This window comes from Wyeomyia smithii, chromosome 1 (assembly GCF_029784165.1).
Source record: "Wyeomyia smithii strain HCP4-BCI-WySm-NY-G18 chromosome 1, ASM2978416v1, whole genome shotgun sequence".
NCBI lineage: Eukaryota > Metazoa > Arthropoda > Insecta > Diptera > Culicidae > Wyeomyia > Wyeomyia smithii.
In genome coordinates this window covers 124,074,471-124,098,287 of record NC_073694.1, presented here as the reverse complement: position 1 = coordinate 124,098,287, position 23,817 = coordinate 124,074,471, and the positions used below count along the sequence as shown (strand labels likewise).

At 37.2% G+C, this 23,817-nt stretch overlaps 1 protein-coding gene across 1 annotated transcript in view; it reads right to left on the bottom strand.

Annotated features, from left to right (window-relative positions):
* The window catches only part of LOC129720220 (SKI2 subunit of superkiller complex protein), a 204,518-nt gene that overhangs the window by 26,709 nt on the left and 153,992 nt on the right, over positions 1-23,817 (bottom strand). The gene's annotated exons all lie outside the window — the stretch shown is intronic.

The window sequence follows — 23,817 nt, the reverse complement described above, 5'->3', positions numbered from 1 at the left end:
TAACTTTAAATTGCACACTGCAAACAGTCAACAGAATAACAAATGGCTCGTATTAGTCTGATAATAACAACGTTTTCAAACATATTTCAGTATAATTAATCACACTGTTTTCATATCAACAAGTTTAACCCATCAATATTCCAATATTCAACGCCGTATCAAAAACTAATCATTGTTTATGTTTCGTATCACCAGCACTGAGTACCAAAATCATAATTTAAGTTTGTATCATACCAGTCACATGTTATAACAATCGTGAAAACACAAACCATGACATAATCAATCGCCTGCTAGTTTCTACAGAACAAATAGTGAATTATTATTTTGAAGTTAGAAACTGCATTTTGAAAACTCTCCTTGAAGATATTAAAACTGTATTAAAATAACCACAAAAATGAAGATGAAGATGATTTCATCACGAAGCATATTTTTCAATTGGTATTTTTTTATTTTCTCAATAACTGAATAATATTTTATATTTTTTTATGGCATATCAAAGTCTTTCAAGCATTTTGCTTTCCAAAAAATTTAAGCCGACGTAAAATTTTCCTCATATAATATATATAAAAACATGAAAATTCTCCTGGCGTCAAAAATACACATTTTCATGCAAAAATAATATCAAATCAGCGTCCCAAAATTATATAAAAACCATGTATTTTCCATGATTTGAAGACATTTTTTTGCTTGGCTAGCATTTGTATGGAGTCGCCCCACTGTGCACCAGGCTGTTCATATGATAATGTCCTTTCAGGTAGTATTCCAAATTCAAAAAGCAACAAACCTTTCGTGTTTGGTGCAGAAAAGCCAGTAAGTTGTGATTAAAATAGTTCTACTCCTGAGAAGATGGACTACAATCCTTACTGCACTGCCGCTCATAGCAAGTCCGTCCCATTTGCGTTTTGGTGCTGATGAGAAAACAGCAATTAAAACTCGTAACACTTTAAGTGAAATTTTGCACTCAAATGCTTTTTCAATCAAAACCATCAACAGAATTTAGTACTGCAATGACAATCTAACACTTTTGCATCATAAAACTTGCATAAACACCGGAATTTGATAAAAATTTATTGATAATCATAAGCTGGGACTCACATGCGATTACTTTTAGAGTACGTAGCCAGAATGATAGCAAGTCAGTCCCATAGCCAGCTACGACCGGTGATGAAAAACAAACTACTGCAAATCGATGGCGGTGCTATAGCTTGCGTTTAGAATGAATCCATCGCTGGTCAATTCATAAATGACCTTCTCTCGTGCTTCATTAAATAAGTTTTTTGTGAGAAGCATAACACAATGTACCAACTGCTCAAAATAAAATTAGATTTTGTTTTTACATTTGATACTACTGATAAATTCGAAATCAGTTTATGTGTAGGAACTTGTTCTAAATTTTCCTGAGAGCGGTCACACGTTCGTGACGGCGGACAGCTTCCACGTAGCAGTGGAAGCAAATATGAAAGAACACCTATAGGAAAATGTTTGCTCCGTTAAAAACAGCTAAGTAGCGTACTGAAGTATTTGATATGACTGACAAATTCTTCAAAACGAAATTCACGACAATAATTGAACAATTCTTGCCCACGTCTTTTCATAAAATACGGATAAAATACGGAAACTAGTATTTACTAGAGAATGCTTTAACTAACAATACAGTGACACACCTGAAGCGTTCACTGTCAACAAACAACAGCTGAAAAAAGCTACTGGTGGAAACTTTGTCTTGAAGAAAACATTGTACTATCACCTAGAGCCACACGATCGAATCGAATATCATTTGGTACACCCAATTCTTACGACCATACGTTGTGGTAAATATCACATTTTTCATAATCATTATTGGCTGTGGGGTTAAATGGCAAAGATTTTTGCAATGGGACCGACTTGCGATCACTTTTGCTATGGGACAAACCGACTTGCTTTTTTTTCATAGTTCCTCAGAACAAAGTATTCAAAAATATTTGTTTCATTGAAAGTAGATATAAAAAGGAATTGATTCCATAAATAAACTCAAAATTGACAAAAATGCAATTGGGACGGACTTGCCATGAGCGGCAGTGCAGTTTTCAAGGGGAATTTGTTTGTAGTATTCTTTAGTAAGTACTTATAAGAAATATTAGTTAATAATAAGTTTGTGTAGCCAATCACAAACGGATTTGTTTGCTTTCACAATAAGGATTTGTTTGCTTTCGCAATTAGGTCTAATCATTCTTAGGGATTTAAACCTGAAAAAGGGAAATAAACCACCCCCCCTCCTCCCTCCTCGTAGCATTTGATCACAAAACCGCAACCCCCCATGAAAAAAACCTTGCATTCAATTACTAATTACTAGAGGTCGAATAAGCGCCGCCATGCATTTTTGAGAATGTAAGAGGGAACCTCGTCATGTCCAGCAGAACACATATACAGGCGAACTTCGATATAAGGTACTCTCGTTATAAAGTAGCTTCGATATAGCGTCACTCGATACAAGGTACATTTTACCTCGATATAAGGTACATATTATCATGTTACAAATAACTTCGAAATTGGTATTGAAACTTCTTTAAATAATATTGGTTATCTTGTCAACATCTCAGGTTACTGTTGATCATTTAGGGAGTGTCCAAAAATTAGGTTACATTAAGCGGAAATTTAATATACCGTGAAAAAAATTAAATGTTGCTGAAAAAACATGATATAGCGTGGTTCAACATGTATGAGAGCGAGGGAGCAATTAAAAATAATGACCTCAACTTGAGTCCCTGAAGAATTAAAATTCGAAGCGCTAAAAAATGTTCAAAATATATCCTAAAACTAGTTTTTTTTTTTTCAAAAACCGCGTTTGTGCACCCTCTGATCTTTATTTCTTAGAGCTTCCGCTATAGTAAAGATTCTTTTTTACACCCTCAGTTTTAATTTGAAAAGTGAGTTCCTATGCACCCAGTGTTTTAAGTTGGCCGTTTTGAAACCAATTGATCTTTTTTTCTTGTTTAAACATCCTCGTGACAAATACATATCTGACCGCATTGCCTACCGATCGAACTAGACTAATGTTGTCGGTAGTCATAGCGTGATCTTCATGAAATATATGCTCGGCTATTTTGGATCTGAAATGGTGAGTTATTCCTTTTTCTGAGTCTTTTTTAGCCTTAACAAGTTCTGAAGTATGTTCCTTAAACCGGATGTCTAAGTTTCTTTTTGTTTGGCCAATGTAAACCTTATCACAATGTGGACATGCAACTTTATAAACACCCGCCCTATGTAATTTGTCAATAGTGTCTTTAGTAGACCCCAATTTTATTTTAATTTGATTATTTCTACTACTGTAGATAATATCGATACCAAATTTTCTAAATTTTTTACGAAGTTGACGTGTAAAATTGACGTCATATTCAACCACTACTCTTTTCCGATCTTCTGTTAGCGGAGTGAGTGTTGTGTGAGATTTCCTACGTTGGATTCGTTTCTTTTATCATAAATGGCTTGTATGGTTCTTCTATTATATCCATTCTACTCACCAATATCAAAAATATATTCCATTTCGTTTTTCTTACCTTCATTACTGAGAGGCAAAGATTCCATACGGTGGATCATATGGTAGAAAGAAGCCATTTTATGCTGGGAGGAGTGGTTAGAAGTGTTAGGTATTACCCGCTTAGTATGTGTGGGTTTCCTAAAGATTTCGAATTCAAAGTGGTTGGAGTTTTTAACACCGACTACATCTGAAAATGGAAGCCTGTTGTTTTGTTCAATTTCCAAAGTGAACTGGATATTTTTATGAATACCATTCAAAATTCCCAAAAAACTTTCCAAGTCCCCCTGTTGTAAAATACAAAAAATATCATCAACATACCTCCCCCAACGATCTGGTAAGCAGTCTTTTTCATTTGGTTTATTTTCCAAATGTGCCATAAAAAGCACATAAGAAAGGTGAAAGAGGATTCCCCATCGGTGCTCCTTTTGTTTGTTTGTAAAATTTCCCACGAAATGAAAAATAATTGTCTTCCATGCAAAGTCGAGTTAACTTCAAGTAACTGCGTACTTTAGTTTTCCAAGGGTTGTCACATTGTTGGGAGAGGAAAGAATCTTCCAAAAGATTTATAGCTTCTTTCACTGGAACACTCGGAAAAAGTGCTGTGACATCAAAAGAAACCATTATCTCGCCAGTGTTGATGCCCCCCGATGATTTTAAATTTTCAACAAAATCTCCTGTGCTCTTAACAGATCGACCAGGAAATTTGTTCGGCATTGATTGAAATGCCTTGACTAACCATTTTGCCAATTTTTCTGTTGGTGCCCCCACCGCAGCAACGATTTCTCTCATTTCATTACCAGGTTTATGTACTTTAGGGAGACCCTTTATTCTAGGAAGAGAAGGGTTCGAAACACGAAGATTTTTCAAAGCGTCACCAAAAATGGGTTGGCATTCTTTGAAAGTTTTTTCAAAATTTTTCACCATGCCGGCAAGGGGGTTGACTTTCTGTTGCCTGTATGGGCCATTATTAATTTTCTCCACCATTTGTTGATCGTAATCATTTTTGTTCAAAATAACAATTTTATTCCCCTTATCAGCTTTTAAAGAGAAGACAGGTTTATTATGCAATTCTTTGATTGTCTGTAAGTCTGTGCTATTATTTACAAGACGTGGACATTTTTTTAAATTATCCAAGAAGGATGTGCGCACTTCACTTATTTGTGCGGTGGAAAAATTGCAACTACCCATCCCACTTTCAATATCAATGATTGCCTGTTCAAAATTTAGTTTAGAAGAAACAGCAAAGTTGAGGCCTTTGTTCAAAAGATTTTGTTGCTGTTGTGAAAATTCACACGAAGATCGATTGACCACAAAATTTTCTATATATTTTATCTTAGTTGTCTTTTTGGATCTGAAATTTTACATTGGCCAAACAAAAAGAAATTTAGACATCCGGTTTAAGGAACATATTTCTGAACTTGTAAAGGCTGAAAAAGACTCAGAAAAAGGAATAACTCACCATTTCAGATCCAAAATAGCCGAACACATATTTCATGAAGATCACGCTATGACTACCGACAACAATAGTCTAGTTCGATCAGTAACATCCCCTTGGAAATTAGATGTCGCAGAAAGTTTAGAAATTTTCAAACAAAACCTAGCTACCCTCCTCAACAGAGATCAGGGTAATCATTTCTCTTGGCTATTTAAATTTCAACCGAAAACTCCCCGACAAGGCATGGATCACCAGGCCGCACATTTCTCTACCTAACTCAAGTTGTTTACGTTCTCTAGGTTAAAATTTGCCCCATTCGTTTACCTACTTAGGTATAGATTTCTTGGGGTTTCGCTATTTACTCCACAGTCCAAATAAGCACTGACGACGGCACTATGTAAGTGTTGAAATACGTATATGCAAGTGAAAAGTTAAAAGTGATAGAATTAAATAGTGAAAGTGAATAAAAAAGTGAAAGTGTAGAGATTTAGGTTTACATTAGAGAAATCCAATCCAATCTGTATTATTCATTTTGATAAAAATTAGTCAATCGCCAAAAATTGTGTTATTTCGCTTTCGGACACAAGAGCTTTTGAATTTCGCATAGAGAGCTCCCATCTCACACAAGAAATTTTCTAGCCCCCACTCAGAATTTTTCACAGAAAGGTTGTATTCTACATAGGGGCCGTTCCTGAACCACGTGGTCATAAAAAGAGGGACGGGAGGGTTTGTCAAAAGATCACGCACGGGAGTGGGGGGGATTAACGAAATGACAACGTGGTCTTTTTTCCTGACTTATAATTTATTGTTTGTCAAGAATGAAACATTCGCATTTTAGAAATATAGAATGTACTGAAAGTTCAATAATAAACAAGTGAAATTTTGGCACTTGAAAAATGAAAAGGCCGCGTGGTTAAAGTCGCAAAGGGGAGGGGGGATCGAAACATGACCACGTGATTTAGGAATGGCCCCATAGGTCCATTTCATACTTCTTCTCAACCTGAGGAGAGAAGCTTTTCAGTAATACGGTGATTAAAAACGGGGCTTATTAACGTCAGCTCGCAGAATAGATTATCATATCTAGCTCTACTCAATACTGAATCAGCTTTGCTGAAAGAGGTTGGCGTTGACGCTTCAATCCATTAGTTCGGAGATTCAATCCAGATTGAAATGATTTTTTTTATTGTATTGTTTTTTTTTTTTTTTTTGTTACGATACTTTGTTACACAATATTTAATAAAAAAAAGCATTTTAAGCGTTTATCGATATATTTTTCAATCGTTATTTCATCGATATTTTTCAATGAAAAGTTAAAAAAACCCTAAATGTCCTTAGTTGCGCCTATGTGAAAATTATATGACTGTAGAGTACCTACCTCTCGTACAAAAAAAAATCTGACAGTATCAGTAAGAGAAAAACTTTACTGATAGTTAATGATATTTTTTTTACTGATAACTATCGTAGTTACCGATAGTTTTCCCGTCCCTATTGTGAAGTATCTGAGGCCCTAAATATTGTGAATGTACTGGTAAGAGCGGCAAACATAGTGAGCACCCGACTGAGTGGTAGTTGCGACGTCACAATCATAATTTTTGTTCGGTAAGTTCTTGATGCAGCGTCTTCACTTTCCATCTCCGCAATTCAAGGAATTGATGTCTGACTAAGCTTGGTGTGGTAAGCGGATTTCCAACAATCAGTATACACTCACCTCTCCTTCACTCGATGTTATGTGTCTCGATAATCTCGTTATCTCGATGAATATCCAGAGTATTTGGGCCACTGTACTCATATTTTTTTCTAAAATTTACCTCTATAACTCTATAATAAAGTACAGTAATTTGAGATAGCTCTTTTGCATATCCGAAATCCTAAACACATCCATTCCTCTTTTCAGAAGTGGTTTTTAAGCCATACTACTTGTACAGAGTGGTGTTTATTATTTCCGAAAATCCTTCTTCCACAAAAATGGTTACATCTCGATGGTCCCTTGACGGATTTTCAACCTTTGGGTACCAATGAACTCGGAATGAATTCTAGTTTATTGGCAACATATAAACCTACAAGAAACTAGCTGTCATAAAAAGTTCTAAGCGTTGCAAAAATGAACATTTTGACACACACTCCTAAAATCCGAAACATTTCCGATGTCCATTGGCCGCATCAAGCCCTCACATAATATTTGGAAAGTAGGCTAGTTTTCCAGTAAATGAAACCTGTTTCGTCAAAATTGATTCATTTTTTGATTTGTTTTGATTTTTTGATTCATATTTTGAGAGTTGACAAAATTTTGCCTGTCTCAATCATTTTGTCTACCCCCTGTATTTATGGTAAACAAGCTATATTGCGTTTTTTTCCGAGAAGGATATATCCCGTCCCGTCTGGATGCGGTATATTTTTCCTTATCTGTATCATATTTCCAGTTCGCTTATTTTTCGCTTCCCCTGCTGCACACATTGTCTGCCTAAATGAACTTGAATATATCCACTACATATGCTGATTTTTATGCAGGCATTTTACCAAGGTGACAAGATTTTTTACATTTCACATTCGAACCCGCAGAGGGAAAAATTTCGTCATGCAACTGACCAATTTGTTTTAGGTGATACTTACTTGAACAGTGTTCTTTTAACAGTCCGGTAATTGTTCTTAGTTCTTTTGCCTTTCTCCTAGAAAGGTATAGCAATCACTTGCAAAACCGAAAGTATAAAAGTGTTCCAAAGGGCCGAATGGCATATATCACTCGACTCAGCTCGACGAGCTGAGCATTTTCTGTGTGTGTGTGTATGTGTGTGTATGTGTGTGTGTATGTATGTGTGTGTGTATGTGCAGATTTTTACTCTCACTCACTTTTCTCAGAGATGGCTGGACCGATTTTCATGAAATTAATTGCAAATGAATAGTCTCGTTGTCCCATAAGACCCTATTACATTGTAATCGGAGTTTTGTTTTAGAGGTTATGGTTCAAAATGTAAAAATCTTTAAACATCATTATCTCGAAAACTACACAACCGATTTGAACAAAATTGATTTCAAATGAACGGGCTACCTGAAATACTCTTAACTTTTGAATTTCATAAAGATTGAGCTTGTGGTTCAAAAGTTATAACAAGAAACGTGTTTTGAAGACTACTTAATCTCACTCATGTTTCTCAGAGATGGCTGAACCGATTTTCATAAAATCAGTGTCAAATGGAAGGTCTGGTTGCCTCATAAGACCCTATTGATTTGTTTTGCAATCGGACTATTACTTTGCCTGTTATGTTTAAAAATGTGAAATCTAGCTATGAAAAGGAACATGTGCCGAAGACTACTTGAACTCACTCACTTTTCTCAGAGATGGCTGACCCGATTTCCACAAAATTAGTGTCAAATAATAAGTCTAGCTGCCTCATAACACCCTTATGAATTTTACTGTAATCGGACTGTAACTTCGTCTGTAAAGTACCAAATGTGAAATCACGAAACTTCATTATCTCAGAAACTACAAAACCGATTTGATCAATATTATTATCAGATGAGCGGGCTAGTTAAGGGTTAACTGATGAATTATGATTGAACACGTGGTTTCAAAGTTTGGCTGCCCTATACGTTCCCATTTCATTTGATTATAATTGAACTTAAGCAACCGTTATGTATTAAATTGTTAATAAAACAACGAAAGTCTATTATTTCAAAGATTACATGACTTATTTGAACATAACTAGTGTCATACGAACAAGTCATCTCTCAAACTTACAAATAACAAACTTCATAACAATTTGATATGTGGCTCAAATGTTATGGAAAGGAAAGAAATTCAAAGACTATTGAAAACTATACCTGCTTTGATTGATGTATGTGGTCTCAACATAATTTAAATGTGGTTTTGTACTATTTGAACGTTCCAAATTCATTGATTCCTTGCTATGTGTTTGAAGTCTGCAAATGCACGACGAATCGGCCATAGGATATGTTCAAAGTCAAAAGACAAATCGTTTGAAATGATTGGTTTTATCGAAATGACAAAATCTTCGACTTTTGGCTTTTGGCGCCCTAATTCTGAATATATTCATATTGGGTGATATTCGGTCATTTTCAGCAAATTTTCTGGCATCAATCTGACACCGGAAATACTCATATTGGGAGGTATTTAGTTATTTTGGTTGTTTTCCAGAAATTAACAGTGGTCGTCCTTAAATTCAAAATGGTGTCAAGGGTCAATATTTGGTTTCTATGCATCATCTCGATTACGGAAATATCCATGTTGAGTATTATTTGGTCATTGTCGACTGTTTCCTATAAGTTGCCATTTAGCGATTCAAAATGGTGCATGAGGTCAATTGTTAGCTCATTGCATCATTCTGGTTCCAGAGATACTCATATTGGATGGTAATTGGTTATTTTAGGCTGCTTTTCAGAAACCGGATGTCGCCATCTTGGATTTCAAAATGGTATTTAAAATAATTTCTGGCCTCTGAGCGTCATTCTGGTTGAAGAAACACCCATATTGGGTGTAATTCGATCATTTTCCGCTGTTTCCCAGGAACCGGAAGTCGATTTGTGGTTCAAGTGCATCATTACGATTCCGAAAATACCCATATTGGGTGGTATTTGGTCGTTTGCCGCTGTTTTTTCCGAAACCGGAGTCGCCATCTTAGAATTCAAAATGTTGCCTGAGGCCGATTATGGAACATATTTATTACCACTAAGAACATTCACCTGCCAAATATGGTTCCATTTAATTGATTAGTTCGCGAGATGTGCAGAAATTTGTGCAGAAACATGTGCTTCCATAAGAGGGAGGGGCGTCGAACCATTATGGACATATTTTTGCCTTTCTCCTAGTTGCCTTTCTCCTAGAAAGGTATAGCAATCACTTGCAAAACCGAAAGTATAAAAGTGCTCCAAATGGCCGAATGGCATATATCACTCGACTCAGCTCGACGAGGTGAGCATTTTCTGTATGTGTGTGTGTGTGTGTGTGTGTGTGTGTGTGTGTATGTGTGTGTGTGTGTATGTGCAGATTTTTATTCTCACTCACTTTTCTCAGAGATGGCTGGACCGATTTTCATGAAATTAATTGCAAACGAAAGGTCTTGTTGCCCCATAAGACCCTATTGAATTTTATTGTAATCGGATTTTTAGTTTGGAGGTTATGGTTCAAAATGTAAAAACCATGAAACATCATTATCTCAAAAACTACCCAACCGATTTGAACAAAATTGATTTCAAATGAACGGGCTACCTTAGAAACCCTTAACTTTTAAATTTTATGAAGATTAAACATACGGTTCAAAAGTTATGAAAAGAAACGTGTTCTGAAGACTGTTTAATCTCACTCATGTTTCTCAGAGATGGCTGGACCGATTTTCATAAAATCGGTGTCAAATAGAAGGTCTGGTTGCCTCATAAGACCCTATTGATTTGTTTTGCAATCGGACTATTACTTTGCCTGTTATGTTTAAAAATGTGAAATCTAGCTATGAAAAGGAACATGTGCCGAAGACTACTTGAACTCACTCACTTTTCTCAGAGATGGCTGACCCGATTTCCACAAAATTAGTGTCAAATAATAAGTCTAGCTGCCTCATAACACACTTATGAATTTTACTGTAATCGGACTGTAACTTCGTCTGTAAAGTACCAAATGTGAAAATCACGAAACTTCATTATCTCAGAAACTACAAAACCGATTTGATCAATATTATTATCAGATGAGCGGGCTAGTTAAGGGTTAACTGATGAATTATGATTGAACACGTGGTTTCAAAGTTTGGCTGCCCTATACGTTCCCATTTCATTTGATTATAATTGAACTTAAGCAACCGTTATGTATTAAATTGTTAATTAAACAACTAAAGTCAATCATCTCAAAGATCACATGACTTATTTGAACATAACTGGTGTCATCCGAAGGAGTCATCTCTCAAACTTACAAATAACAAACTTCATAACAATTTGATATGTGGCTCAAAAGTTATGGAAAGAAAAGAAATTCAAAAACTATTTAAAACTATAGGTACCTGCTTTGATCGATATATGTGGCCTCAACATAATTTAAATGTGGTATCGTACTATTTGAACGTTCCAAATTCATTGATTCCTTGCGATGTGTTTAAAGTCTGCAAATGTTCGACAAATCGGCCACAGGATATGATCAAAGTCAAATAACAAATCGTTTGAAATGATTGGTTTTATCGAAGTGACAGCATCCTCGACTTTTGGCTTCTGTACACCGCCTTAATTCTGAATACTTTCATATTGGGTGGAATTCGGTCATTTTCAGCAGATTTTCTGGCATCAATCTGACACCAGAAATACCCATATTGGGAGGTATTTAGTTATTTTGGTTGCTTTCCAGAACTTAAAAGTGGTCGTGTTTAAATTCAAAATGGTGTCCAGGGTCAATGTTTGGTTTCTATGCATCATCTCAATTACGGATATATTCATATTGAGTATTATCCGGTCATTGTCGACTGTTCCTAGAAGTTGTCATTTAGCAATTCAAAATTATGCTTGAGGTCAATTGTTAGCTCATTGCATCATTCTGGTTCCAGAGATACTCATATTGGATGGTATTTGGTTATTTTAGACTTCTTTTCACAAACCGGAAGTCGCCATCTTGAATTTTAAAATGGTATTTAAGATAATTTCTGGCCTCTGAGCGTCATCCTGGTTGAAGAAACACCCATATTGGGTGTTATTCGATCATTTTCGGCTGTTTCCCAGGAACCGGAAGTCGCCAACCTAGAATCCAAAATGGGGTCTTTGGTCGATTTCTCTAGATCCCGAGATACTCATGATAGACGGAAATCAGCCATTTTTGGCTGTTTTCCAGAAACCAGAAGTTACCATCTTACAATTTTAAATGGTGTCTGAGGTCAAATTTTAGCTTCTTGCAACATTCTGGCTGCGGAGATACTCATATTGGGTGGTATTTGGTCACTTTGGGCTGTTTTTCGGAAACCGAAAGTCGTCATTTTGGACTTTAAAATTGCCTGTGGAATCAATTTCTGTCATCTGGGCGTAATTCTGGGTCCGAAAACATTCATATTGAATGGTATTTGGTCATTTCCGGCTGTTCAATGAGAATCGTTCATTTTAGGCTGTTTTCCAGAAACCAGAAGTTGCCATCTTAAAATTCAAAATGTTGTCTGAAGTTGATTCATGGCTCCAGTGAATCATTACGATTCCAGAAATACCCATATTGGGTGATATTTGGTCGTTTGCCGCTTTTTTTTGAAACCGGAAGTCGCCATTTTGAATTTCATAACGGCATTTGGAGACAATTTCTGGATTTCGAACGTCATACTGGTTGAAGAAACACTTATATTGGGTGCTAATTGGTCATTTTCAGCTGTTTTTCAGAAACCGGAAGTCGCTATCTTACAATCCAAAATGTTGCCTGAGGTCGATTATGGAACATATTTGTTACCACTAAAAACATTCACCTGCCAAATTTGGTTCCATTTAGTTGATTAGTTCTCGAGATGTGCAGAAATTTGTGTTTCATTTGTATGGAACCCCTCCCTTCCAGAAAAGGGAGGGGTGTCGAACCATTATGGTCATATTTGTTACCCCTTAGAACATCCACATGCCAAATTCGGTTTCATTTGCTTGGTTTGTTCTTGAGTTGTGTAGAAACAAATGTTTCGTTTGTAAGGGACCCCTCCATTTCAAAAGAGGGAGGGGTCTCAAACTATCATAGGAACCTTTATCGGCACCAAAAACCCCTACATATAAATTTTCACGTCGATCGGTTTGGTAGTTTTCGAGCCTATATGGATCAGACAGACAGACCGGAATGCATTTTTATAACTTTAGATTACAAGAGTGAAATGAAGTGAATATACTATCTATTTGAATATATACTATATCTATTTTTACAAATAAAAGTTTGAATGAGAAAGGCTGGGTTTGACCGCTAGGTGGATTAATTTAGGTTTTTATTTAAACTAAGCAAATGCTGGCTTTTCTTCACGCTTGGTTTTATAAACCGTCTTGACTGGCGTAGCCCTACTGAGCATAACCAGTTATTCTCTATTGTCCGATGTTCCCAGGTTTTCCAATTCTGCTTTTAAGACGCTTGATGACATCCCACAGAACGGTTCTGGGCCAAAAAATTGGCACCCTGACCCCCTGTCTAGCTAACGTATCGTTTTGCCTTTCTCCTAGAAAGGTATAGCAATCACTGCAAAAACCAAAGGCATAAAAGTGCTCCAGAAGGTCGAATCTCGTATATCAATCGACTCAGTTCGACGAGCTGAGCATTTTCTGTATGTGTGTGTGTATGTGTGTGTGTGTAACGCTCTCCCAATCTCACTCGATTTTCTCGGAGATGGCTGGACCGATTTCAATAAAACTAATTTCAAATGAAAGGTCTATTTGCCCCACAAGACCCTATTGAATTTTATTGTAATCGGATTTCTAGCTTAGAGGTATATATGTATCAAAATGTAAAAATCACGAAACATCAATATCTCAGAAACTACGCAACCGTTTTGAACAAAATTAATTTCAAATGAACGGGCTACTTGAAAAACCCTTAACTTTTGAATTTTATGAAGATTGAACTTGTGGTTCAGAAGTTATGGAGAGAAACGTGTTCTGGAGACTGTTTAATCTCACTCATATTTCTCAGAGATGGCTGGACCGATTTTCATAAAATCGGTGTCAAATAGAAGGTCTAGTTGCCCCATAAGACCCTATTGATTTTTTTTGCAATTGGACTTTTACTTTGCCTGTTATGTTTAAAAATGTGAAATTCAGCTATGACAAGTAGAATTCCACAAGACTACTTAAACTCATTCACTTTTCGCAGAGATGGCTGAACCGATTTTCACAAAATTAGTGTCAAATGAAAGGTCTAGCTACCTCATGACACCTTATTGAATTTAACTGTAATCGAACTGTAACTTCGTCTGTAATGTATCGAAATGTGAAAATCACGAAACATCATTAATCTCAGAAACTACACAACCGATTTGAACAATATTGATATCAGATGAACGGGCCAGTTAAGGGTTAACTGATGAATTATGATTGAACAAGTGGTTTCTTAATTCGGCTGCTCTATACGTTCCCATTTCATTCGATTATAATCGAACTTAAGCAACCGTTATGTATTAAATTGTAATAACAACGAAAGTCTATTATCTCAAAAATTACACGACTTATTTAACATAACAAGTGTCATACGAACGAGTCATCTCTTAAACTTACAAATAACAAACTTCATAACAACTTGATATGTGGTTCAAAAGTAATGAAACGAAAAGAAATTCAAAGACTACTTAAAACCATACCTGCTTTGAACGATATATATGGGCTCAAAATAATTTAAATGTGGTATCGTACTATTTGATACCGGGGCTCGTGATGAAATTGTTCGATATTAAAGTCATTTCTTTTTGCCTTTCTCCTAGAGAGGTATAGCAATCACTGCAAAAACTAAAGGTATAAAAGTGCTTAAAAGGGCCGAATGTCGTATATCACTCGACTCAGTTAGACGAGCTGAGCATTTTCTGTATGTGTGTGTATGTGTGTGTGTAACGCTCTCCCAATCTCACTCGATTTTCTCAGAGATGGCTGAACCGATTTCAATAAAATTAATTGCAAATGAAAGGTATATATAGTTGCCCCATTGAATGTTATTGTAATCGGATTTCTAGTTTAGAGGTTATGTATCAAAATGTAAAAATCACGAAACATCACCAACTTGAACAAAACTAATTTCAAATGAACGGGCTACCTAAAAAACCCTTAACCTTTGAATTTTATGAAGATTGAACTTGTGGTTCAAAAGTTATGGAAAGAAACGTGTTCTGGGGACTATTTAATCTCACTCATGTTTCATGTTTCTCAGAGATGGCTGGACCGATTTTCATAAAATCAGTATCATATGGAAGGTCTTGACGCCCCACAAGACTCTGTGATTTTTTTTTGCAACCGGATTATTAATTTGCCTGTTATGTTTAAAAATGTGAAATCCAGCTATGAAAAAAAAACATATTCCGAAGACTACATAAACTCACTCGCTTTTCTCTGAGATGGTTGAACCGATTTCCACAAAATTAGTGTCAAATGAAAGGTCTGGCTGCCTCATAACACCCTATTAAATTTTGCTGTAATTGGACTGTAACTTTGTCTGTAATGTATCGAAATGTGAAAATGAAGAAACTTCATTATATTAGAAACTACACAACCGTTTTGAACAACATTGATATCAGATGAACGGGCTAGTAAAATGTGGTATCGTACTATTTGAACGTTCCTGGTATCGCTCGTGATTAAATTGTTCGAAATTAAGAGTCATTTCTCTTATTTCGCTATTTCTTAAGCACTAACATTACGTCAAATTTCATACTTTATACTTCAATAACAACAGAAATATTTTAGAACCCAAAGAGTGAATATACCTTTAATGGATTAAAGCATTCATGTAAATTTATTTTTACAAATAATAAGTTTGAATGAGAAAGGCTGAGTCTGCCCGCTAGGTGGATTAATTTAGGTTTTTTTTTCATTGCCTTTACACTCCGCAATGACCAGGAACCCAATATAACCATACTTGATTCCTTTCTGCCAGTTGTTCCAGTGAAAGGATGCACTCCCATACTAGCTTAGAGCTACATGTGAAGGCTTTCAGTGCGTTAAGTGCTGCTTGCTTGACTATCAGAAAAAATGCATATACATAGTAAATAAACTTAGAACTCTGTTTTGTTTGTTATGCATATTCGCATTTTTCTTAGTTTTCTGGCTATTAATACATATATTTTGCCAGTTATTTACTCAGTAAGTGTTTTGGTTCAATCATTTGACGGATAAGAATTTATCGGTGCGAAACGTCGTTTTCATGCGCGTCTGCGTCGGTATTGAGGAATAGAGCGATCGTCCATAATGGTCCGGTGTAAACGGACTAGGTCTCGGTCTGACCATTTGGCCGGAGATTGCTTACTCGTTGCTTTTATATAGGCGTGTTGCAAATCGTAGTAGGTATCGTTCGGTCGATAAATATCGTTGTTAAGCTAACGGCTACGCAATATATACTTTCGCTTGCCTTCGTAATGAGTTAACTCCCCGCGCAACGTTGTTTGATTCGCAACTTACCACGGTGACCAAACCTTACCCTTCCGCCGCATTCGGGGACCCAAGCAGCACTTGTAATATCTTCTTAAAAAAAAAATAAAAATGAAAGTCGCATTGTGATCTCACTGCAGTTACTGTGAAACATACTAGACTGCATGAGAGAGGAATAGGTCACATATGTGACGCGAAACGACTTTTCAACTCCCCAAGATACAGTATTGTTATATAGGGGTTTTTTTTTTCCTGTATGGACTTCCTCACTGCGACCAGAATCGTTGATCTATTGTGAGATATGCCCGGGTGTCTGCTGTATCCCGCACTTCTATTTTTGGCAATACCGATATTGAGAAGTGGCATGCATATTATAATTTTTGATCAGTGCTTGTGTGTAATGTACTTCCCCTCGTTTTACACGCTTACTGTTCTTCTATACCGAGCCTCCTTCCTCCTGCCAAATATCGCCAATTATAATTCCCTGGAGAAGTTTTGTCGTGCGTCCTTCTGGCCAGTTTTATTGATAAGAGGGACTTATCTTTTGTTAAGAGGAAGTCACGCAAAGGTATTATAGAATTCAGCGTCAAGGAAGGGTAAGTAGTGGGGAGCCTGAGAATAAACTCATACTTAAAGTCCTTTTTGACATCGAATGGCCTAATTCTACTAAGATTCGAACCCACGACCATCCGCTTGACAAAGCGGACTCTGTAACCTTGCGGCTACGCAGCTCCCCTATATAGGGGTTAGTGTAACTCCGAAGTCGAACAGTAACTTGTATCAATCATCCTTTGTTACAACCATTCAAAAAACAATCAATCAAAATCAAAAAACTTGTCACATTGCCACTAGTCGACGACTTGTATGCAATTAACATATTTTGAAAGGTTACATTGCAGATTTGATTCTAAGTTTGCTTGTTAAGCTGACCAAATATATGGACAGCTCTACTTATCCCCAACAGATTCATCATTTTTTGCCAAACTCATGTGTTGGATGGCCAGTAAACAAATTTTTCATCACCTGCATCACCGCACCGACATAGCTGGTAGGTTTTTTTTAGTTATCCGTGTCTGTACTTGTGTCGTGCAGACAAAGTGGCATCGCTACTTCGTTTCCAAACTCTTTGCGATGAAAACACAACACAGGGAAATTAAAGGCAAGACGGACCATTGCTATCGATATTTTAACAAATAATAATGCCAGTTTTTTTTTGTTCACACAACATTTATTTGCTTGACACAGAAAATTTAGACTATTGGCTTTAGATCTTTCAAAAGTCATAATTTTTAATGCTATTAGAATGATTTAATGGGTATTATTTCATGAAGTGAATATCGAATATTAGTGAATATCGAATATTATAAATATCGTTGGATAAAAAATGTGTGTCTTGCTCGTGGTTTCCCTATGCCTATATACTGGCAACATTTAAGATGCCGTTGTTTCAGTGAAACAAATTCGGACGACAAACAAGTGACAAGGAAACATGCTAAAGTTTAATAGTAGTTACGGTAGATAATTATGACCGAATTGTAATTTCCGACTATAACGTCAAATTTATTCTACTACCAACTAAAAGTTTCTATACACCTTAACTTAGAATGTCATGTTTATTTTAAAATTAAAAGACCATTGCAAATATTTTTTAAAAATTTAATCCTATTGCAACAAATATCATAACAGGAAAATGGAAGGCCTAAAAGTAGTATTATTTTAACATTTTTTTTAAAGCAAAAAGATTTCCATAGAATGTTTTATTAAATATTTCAGTAACAATTTACATTGTAACCTCTTAAAAACGAAAATCCGGGTAAAAAACAAGGTTATTTATAAATGCGCGTTGTTTCATAAACCCGCGCAAAAAACGCGCAATCCGAGAATTCACGCGAAAAAAGCATTAATTCAAAAACTCGCGTAAAAAATCGCGCTGATTCGAAAATTCGCGTAAAAGCCGCGATAATCAAAAATCCGCGCCAGGAAAACTAGCATAAAATCCGGGTAAGAAAAACTAGTATAAAGATCCGCGTTAAAAACACCTGAAAAACCTGAGACCTTTCTCTCATTACGCTTCAATCAAACTGACTCGTTACTAGCGCCTGAGAGTATCTTTTGGATTTCCTTTAATAAATATGTGTGTTTCGTTCCACGAAAGATATAGCCACTCTATTGACCGGCAGTGTAAATTCGAGTGAGATGATAAAAACGGCGATTTTTTTGAGCAAATGAAAAAAAATCTGCTTCATATAGAAATATCCTGCATCAATAAAAGAGGGATTATCTTCTAATTTTGCTGTTTATTACACTACTTTTAGGTATATAAGATTTGTTGAAAAATATTTTAAACGAGTATGTAGAATGGTGAATAAAAGTAATTGATTTAATAAAAGTCCTAACATTTTCGGGGCGCGTGCTTTTTACGTGAGCAAAATCATCAGTTTCACCATGGATTTTAATTTGCATGTCAGAATCATGTATAAGCACAAAGAACCACTCACATTTATATGACGTGTGGTTAAATTTTGAAACATGTCGTGAGTAAAAGCCAGACAAATATGCCTGAGCAATTTGTTGAATCGAAACTTTAATTTGACCTAGAAAAGTTTCATGATAGGCATCTGTTTCACTGCGATCGATGTGTTACAAATCATGTTACCTAATGGTCGAACAGAAACATCATTAGTAACAACTGGACTGCTTGCCTACAGACTTCAAATTTGCGCTTTTCAGGTTACATAGTAGTAATGATGTTTGTTGCAGAGGCCGCACATGATTTTTCTAATTTGTCGCATAATGCTTACTGTCACTTAGGTGTAATAAAATATGTTGCTTGGGGAGATGCAGAGGTAAACTCGGTCTCCGACAACAACAACTGTTACACCTTCTTCTTTACAATCTTTTCCTCCCTAACGATCGTAAGGGCGTGGCCGGCGCCATTATTGATCTATACAAAGCGGAGGCTACTGAACTGTTGTACATTGAAGATGGTAAACTAATCCCAAGTTGCCATATACGTGGTACCCTGTGCAACTTCACTAGCTCAGATCCATCACGGAGGCGCAACTACGAAATGTATGATCGTTAGGGTTGCCATTTGGTCGGAGTTAAAAATCAGGACAACTTTTTTCCAGCAAAAATTTGACCTAAGCTAATTTTATATTTTTAGGTAGTAATAAATAAAACACGTAATTTGAGATTTGCACTTCAAAATACGCCAAAAGACTAAGATTTAACGTATTTCTCGAACGATTCAATTTTTCAACTTTGATTCATTAGGCGTTAATAGATACCTTAAAATGCAACACTAGTAAACTGTTTGAAATAAACTTAACAATTGGCAAAAAAAACGTTTAACGGTTTCAACGACTAGACAATTTCTCTCGTCTTTGTGATGTCTTGGCGAGCCGTGACCTATCCTACATGTCCCTTATATACGTTTTCCTGAAATCCATCCACGCCCCAGTTTAGTCCTATCCCCTTCCGCCTACATCCAACCAAACGACAAGAACACGTTAAGACCCCGGATCCGGAAACAGCAATCAGACCCGCACGATACTCTCAAGACCCGATGAAAACAACCCAATATGCCAGTCCGTAATATCTTGGCCCAGCAGCGGAACAAATTTAATATGCTGCTTACCTATGGCAATGAAAACCATCAAACAGCAATCCTGTGCTTTTAATGCAAAATATTCTAGCTTTAAGTTAGATTTAGTTTCAGCTCGTAGTCGGCAGCGAGGATAAAAAATTTGCTTTTAGTTATTAAGATACTTTAGAAAGTAAGCTACCAGATATAATTGGCGCCGTTAAACATTGAATTGTATTTGTGCCGTGTCAAATAAACTATAGATGAAGAAAAAAAAAATTTCTCTCGTCAAGATTCAACCAAAGAAAAAATTCTTTCGAAATAAGTTCGTTTTTTCCCGGAGTCAAGATGATACTACTGAACAATTTGCTACTTTTTTGAATATCCGGCATCAATCAGAAAAATCAGGACAAATGCTAAAATATGAAAAATAAATCAGGACGTTTCAAATGGGTTTCAAAATCAGGACATGTCCTGCTAAATCAGGACGGATGGTATCCCTAATGATCGTTCAAGCTCAAGCTCAATTTTAGTGCGTAATCAACGAGCGTTTCGGTAATACAGGAAAATGGAGCCATCTTAGAGAGCAAATCAATATCAACGATAGAATATTGCCGGAGCTGGCATCTTGGAAGATCCCACCAGACATTCTTACCGCAGGATCGGGACGATTATATTGATCGCTGGTTTCAAAAGGTTCGACTGGGTCGAACGAATGGGGGTCTTACCTAAAGCTTTGAACGTTGCGTGTCGATGTTGTAGATGACATAACGTCTCGGTGACAGTCTGTAGTTGATTTTAATCCTCGCAGAGAGCTGTTGGCGCAGAGTGCCAGGTTCTGAATCCGAGCGATTGCGAAATTTCGTTAAATCGTAATCTTTGAATTCACGAAACAATAATCCCTCGGGCCACGTTGATGATTCAAATGCTTTGTGTTCTACTGCGAGATCAATACCAATTTTGAAAGAGACAAAACACATAGAACTTGTGTCCAGGGATGTTATCTGCTCAATTCCAGTGCACAAAGAGTAATTTTTTTCCACATTGAGAAGAACAGCTGCAACCGTTGAGAAACTCACCACAAAAAGGAATGACGTGAACGAAAAAAGAGAAATGATAGTGCACAATTTCATTTAGGTTGCAGAAGCATAATATTTATTTATTAGCAACTACCAACAGACATAAATAGCTAGTCCTAATGGTTAATAATATAAATCACTACGAAACAGATAAATAAATTTTAAGCGTACAACTTGATGCGATAGATGAAAATCAAAAACAGATGAAACTCGGTTGAAAGCTCGCTGAATACCAGTGTTTAGAAACGATCGTTCCATAATTGTTAGCAACACTGGTATGCCATCTCAATATTCTCTCTTAAAGTATGCTTATCAAAGAGCAATAGAAACTCACGTAATAGGCGATCGTGGATGTTCGTGTGTTATATTCACCACACTGACCCACAGCAGTGTCCAGTTCGATCGGTCAGTATCAGTCTGAAATATAGAATTGCATAAGAAACACGCTAAAATTGTAAGTCCTCTCCATCAAAGAAAGTTCCGTGAATAAATTCATTTGATTCCAATCGAGAACATTGGTCCTTCGAACCGGATTACCCGGATTGCTCGATTGGATGAAGAACTCGTAGTGCGCGTAGTTTAAAATTGCCAATTTAGGCGTTGTCAGTGCGAAATAACTTCTCGCGTGGTCGCTAAGAACTGTATTGTTATAGCGACAAAGGCGTCTCTGAAGACCTATTGTTCATCTTTAATTGGCCGGTGGCGGCCATCGCTAAATGCTGAGCGTGGCGTCGTACGCGGGATTGATCATCACCAAAATTCGTCATCATTATCACAAATTCGGCCACTTGTGGGGTGTCTGCTGCTGGATTTCATCATACCGCTGGGAAGTACAAATTGCATGTTCGTGCTAGCGTTATTTGCATGAAGCGCATACGCATGTTGGTTAGGGTAGAGTTATACATTGTGCGAAATAAATGGTTGATCTTAAATGCATGAGCGTATTTCTTTTAAGATTTATGAGTTGGTTTGATTATTATCTCCTGGTTCAGAGTTACGTTTGACTTTGTTGGCAAGTTCGAAGTTGTTGGGTTCACTGCTGCAGTCAAATTCCCTGGTCTGGTCCCTTTGTCAATCGCGAACGCAATCGGTCGGCTCGGTCAATTCATCTAATCGTGCTTTGCTGATTATCGAAAAATTGAACGAAGTGCTTAGTGACATTGTTTGAGGAGTTGCAGTGCTGCTGAACAATCAAGTGATAAAGACAAAATGTACTCTGAAAGTGCGCGAACATTTTAACTGAGTGATAAAGGTTAGGATCATTTCTGCAACATTTTCTCAAGAAACATTGATTAGCAGCTCTGCGACATTGTGATAAGAGTAGTGAAGTTCAAAATGGAAGACATGAAGGAGCTGAAAAAGCATGAGCGGCAGCTGCGGTCGTCCATCAAAACCATAGGGAAGTTTGTACAAGATTTTCAAGCTGACATGCACGAGAAACAAATCGATGTTCGTTTGGAAACATTAGAGAATGCGATGAGGAAATTTTACACCGTCCGCCGCAAAATCGAATTAATCATCGATGAAGAAGATGAGAAGCCTGACAAGAAGGAGTCTGCTGAACAACGAGCAGAGCGTTTGGAAGCACTATCAACCCAGCGTGAAGCAGAGTATAATGAAGCCATTCGAGTTGCAGAGGAGGAGTATTACGAGATCAAAACGGCACTCATATCTTTGCGGTCAAAAGCAGATGCACCAGCGGACGATCTGCTCATAATGATGCACCCGCTGTAGCACAACCACAAGGTTCAAGGGTGAAGCTACCAGATATAAAGTTGCCAACGTTCAGCGGTAAGGTAAAGGACTGGGTCACGTTCCGAGACACCTTTTGGAGTTTGATACATAACAACCGTCAGCTCGATGATGTCGACAAGTTCACGTATTTACGATCGTCGGTCGCTGGTGATGCCTTTCAGGAAATCAATTCTGTTGGACTTTCGGCAGACAACTACGAAGTGGCATGGAGGATGTTGGAAAAAAGGTTCGAAAACAAAAAGCTGATTGTAAAGGCCCATCTGGATGCACTTTTTGCTATTGAGCCCATGCGAAGAGAAAGTTGTGACTCTCTTAATTACCTCATCAATGAATTTGACAAGAATTTACAAATGCTTGCAAAAATCGGAGAAAACCCGGCGAACTGGTCAACGATTTTAGCTCACATGGTCTGTGCGCGTTTGGATTCGGTTACTCTTCGACAGTGGGAGACTCATCATAACTCCAAGGAGGTTCCGAAGTTTGAGCTCCTGATTGAATTTCTTCGTGACCAATGTACGGTTCTGCAGTCCATCGCTCCGAATAAACCCAATACAGACGAGATAAGACGTCCGCGGTTGGCTGTGGCACATACATCTGTACAGTCAACGAAAAGGTGCTTGTTGTGTGGTGATTCGTTTCACCTTGCGTTCCGGTGCGAGAAATTTCAGTCCATGTCAGTAAAGCAACGTGTGGAAGAAGTGAGCAAGAAGCGATTATGTCGAAACTGCTTATCTACTGGGCATTTCGCGGAGAGTTGTTCTCGTGGTTCCTGTAATCGATGCGGGAGGAAGCATCATACTCTTCTACATTACGACAGCGGAGTAGCCTCTTCGCGTCCAGTAAAACCGTTCGTTCCGCAAGGACAAGGTAGACCACAAACTGCAGCCCCACAACCACAACAAACACACTCTAAACCACAAGGTCAGACACAAAATACACTCAATCAACCACTCACAGAGCAAAAACCTACAACATCATATCCCATTGTTCGCACAATGTCTCCCAATTTTTTTTCTCTGTGTGGACTCATCACTGCGACCAGAGACATTTTGATCTATTGTGATATTGCCTAGGTGTTTTCTGTACTCCGCACTTCATATTATTGGCAGTATCACTATTGAAGTGAATGATACGCTTTTTTTTATTTATATCCGTGCTTGTGTGTGAGAGTTTACCCTTACATTTCAAGCTTACTGCTCTACTATACCGAGCCTCTTTTCTATCCTACCAATATCGCCAAATTACAATTGCCTGAACTGAGGCTACACCTAACGTTCCTCTCTGGCCAGGTTTATTCTAAGAGGGACTTATTATGTCAAGAGAAAGGAGTCTTATCGAAACCTCGTTTCTCGTGCCAATATCTCCAATTACAATTCCATGTAGAGGG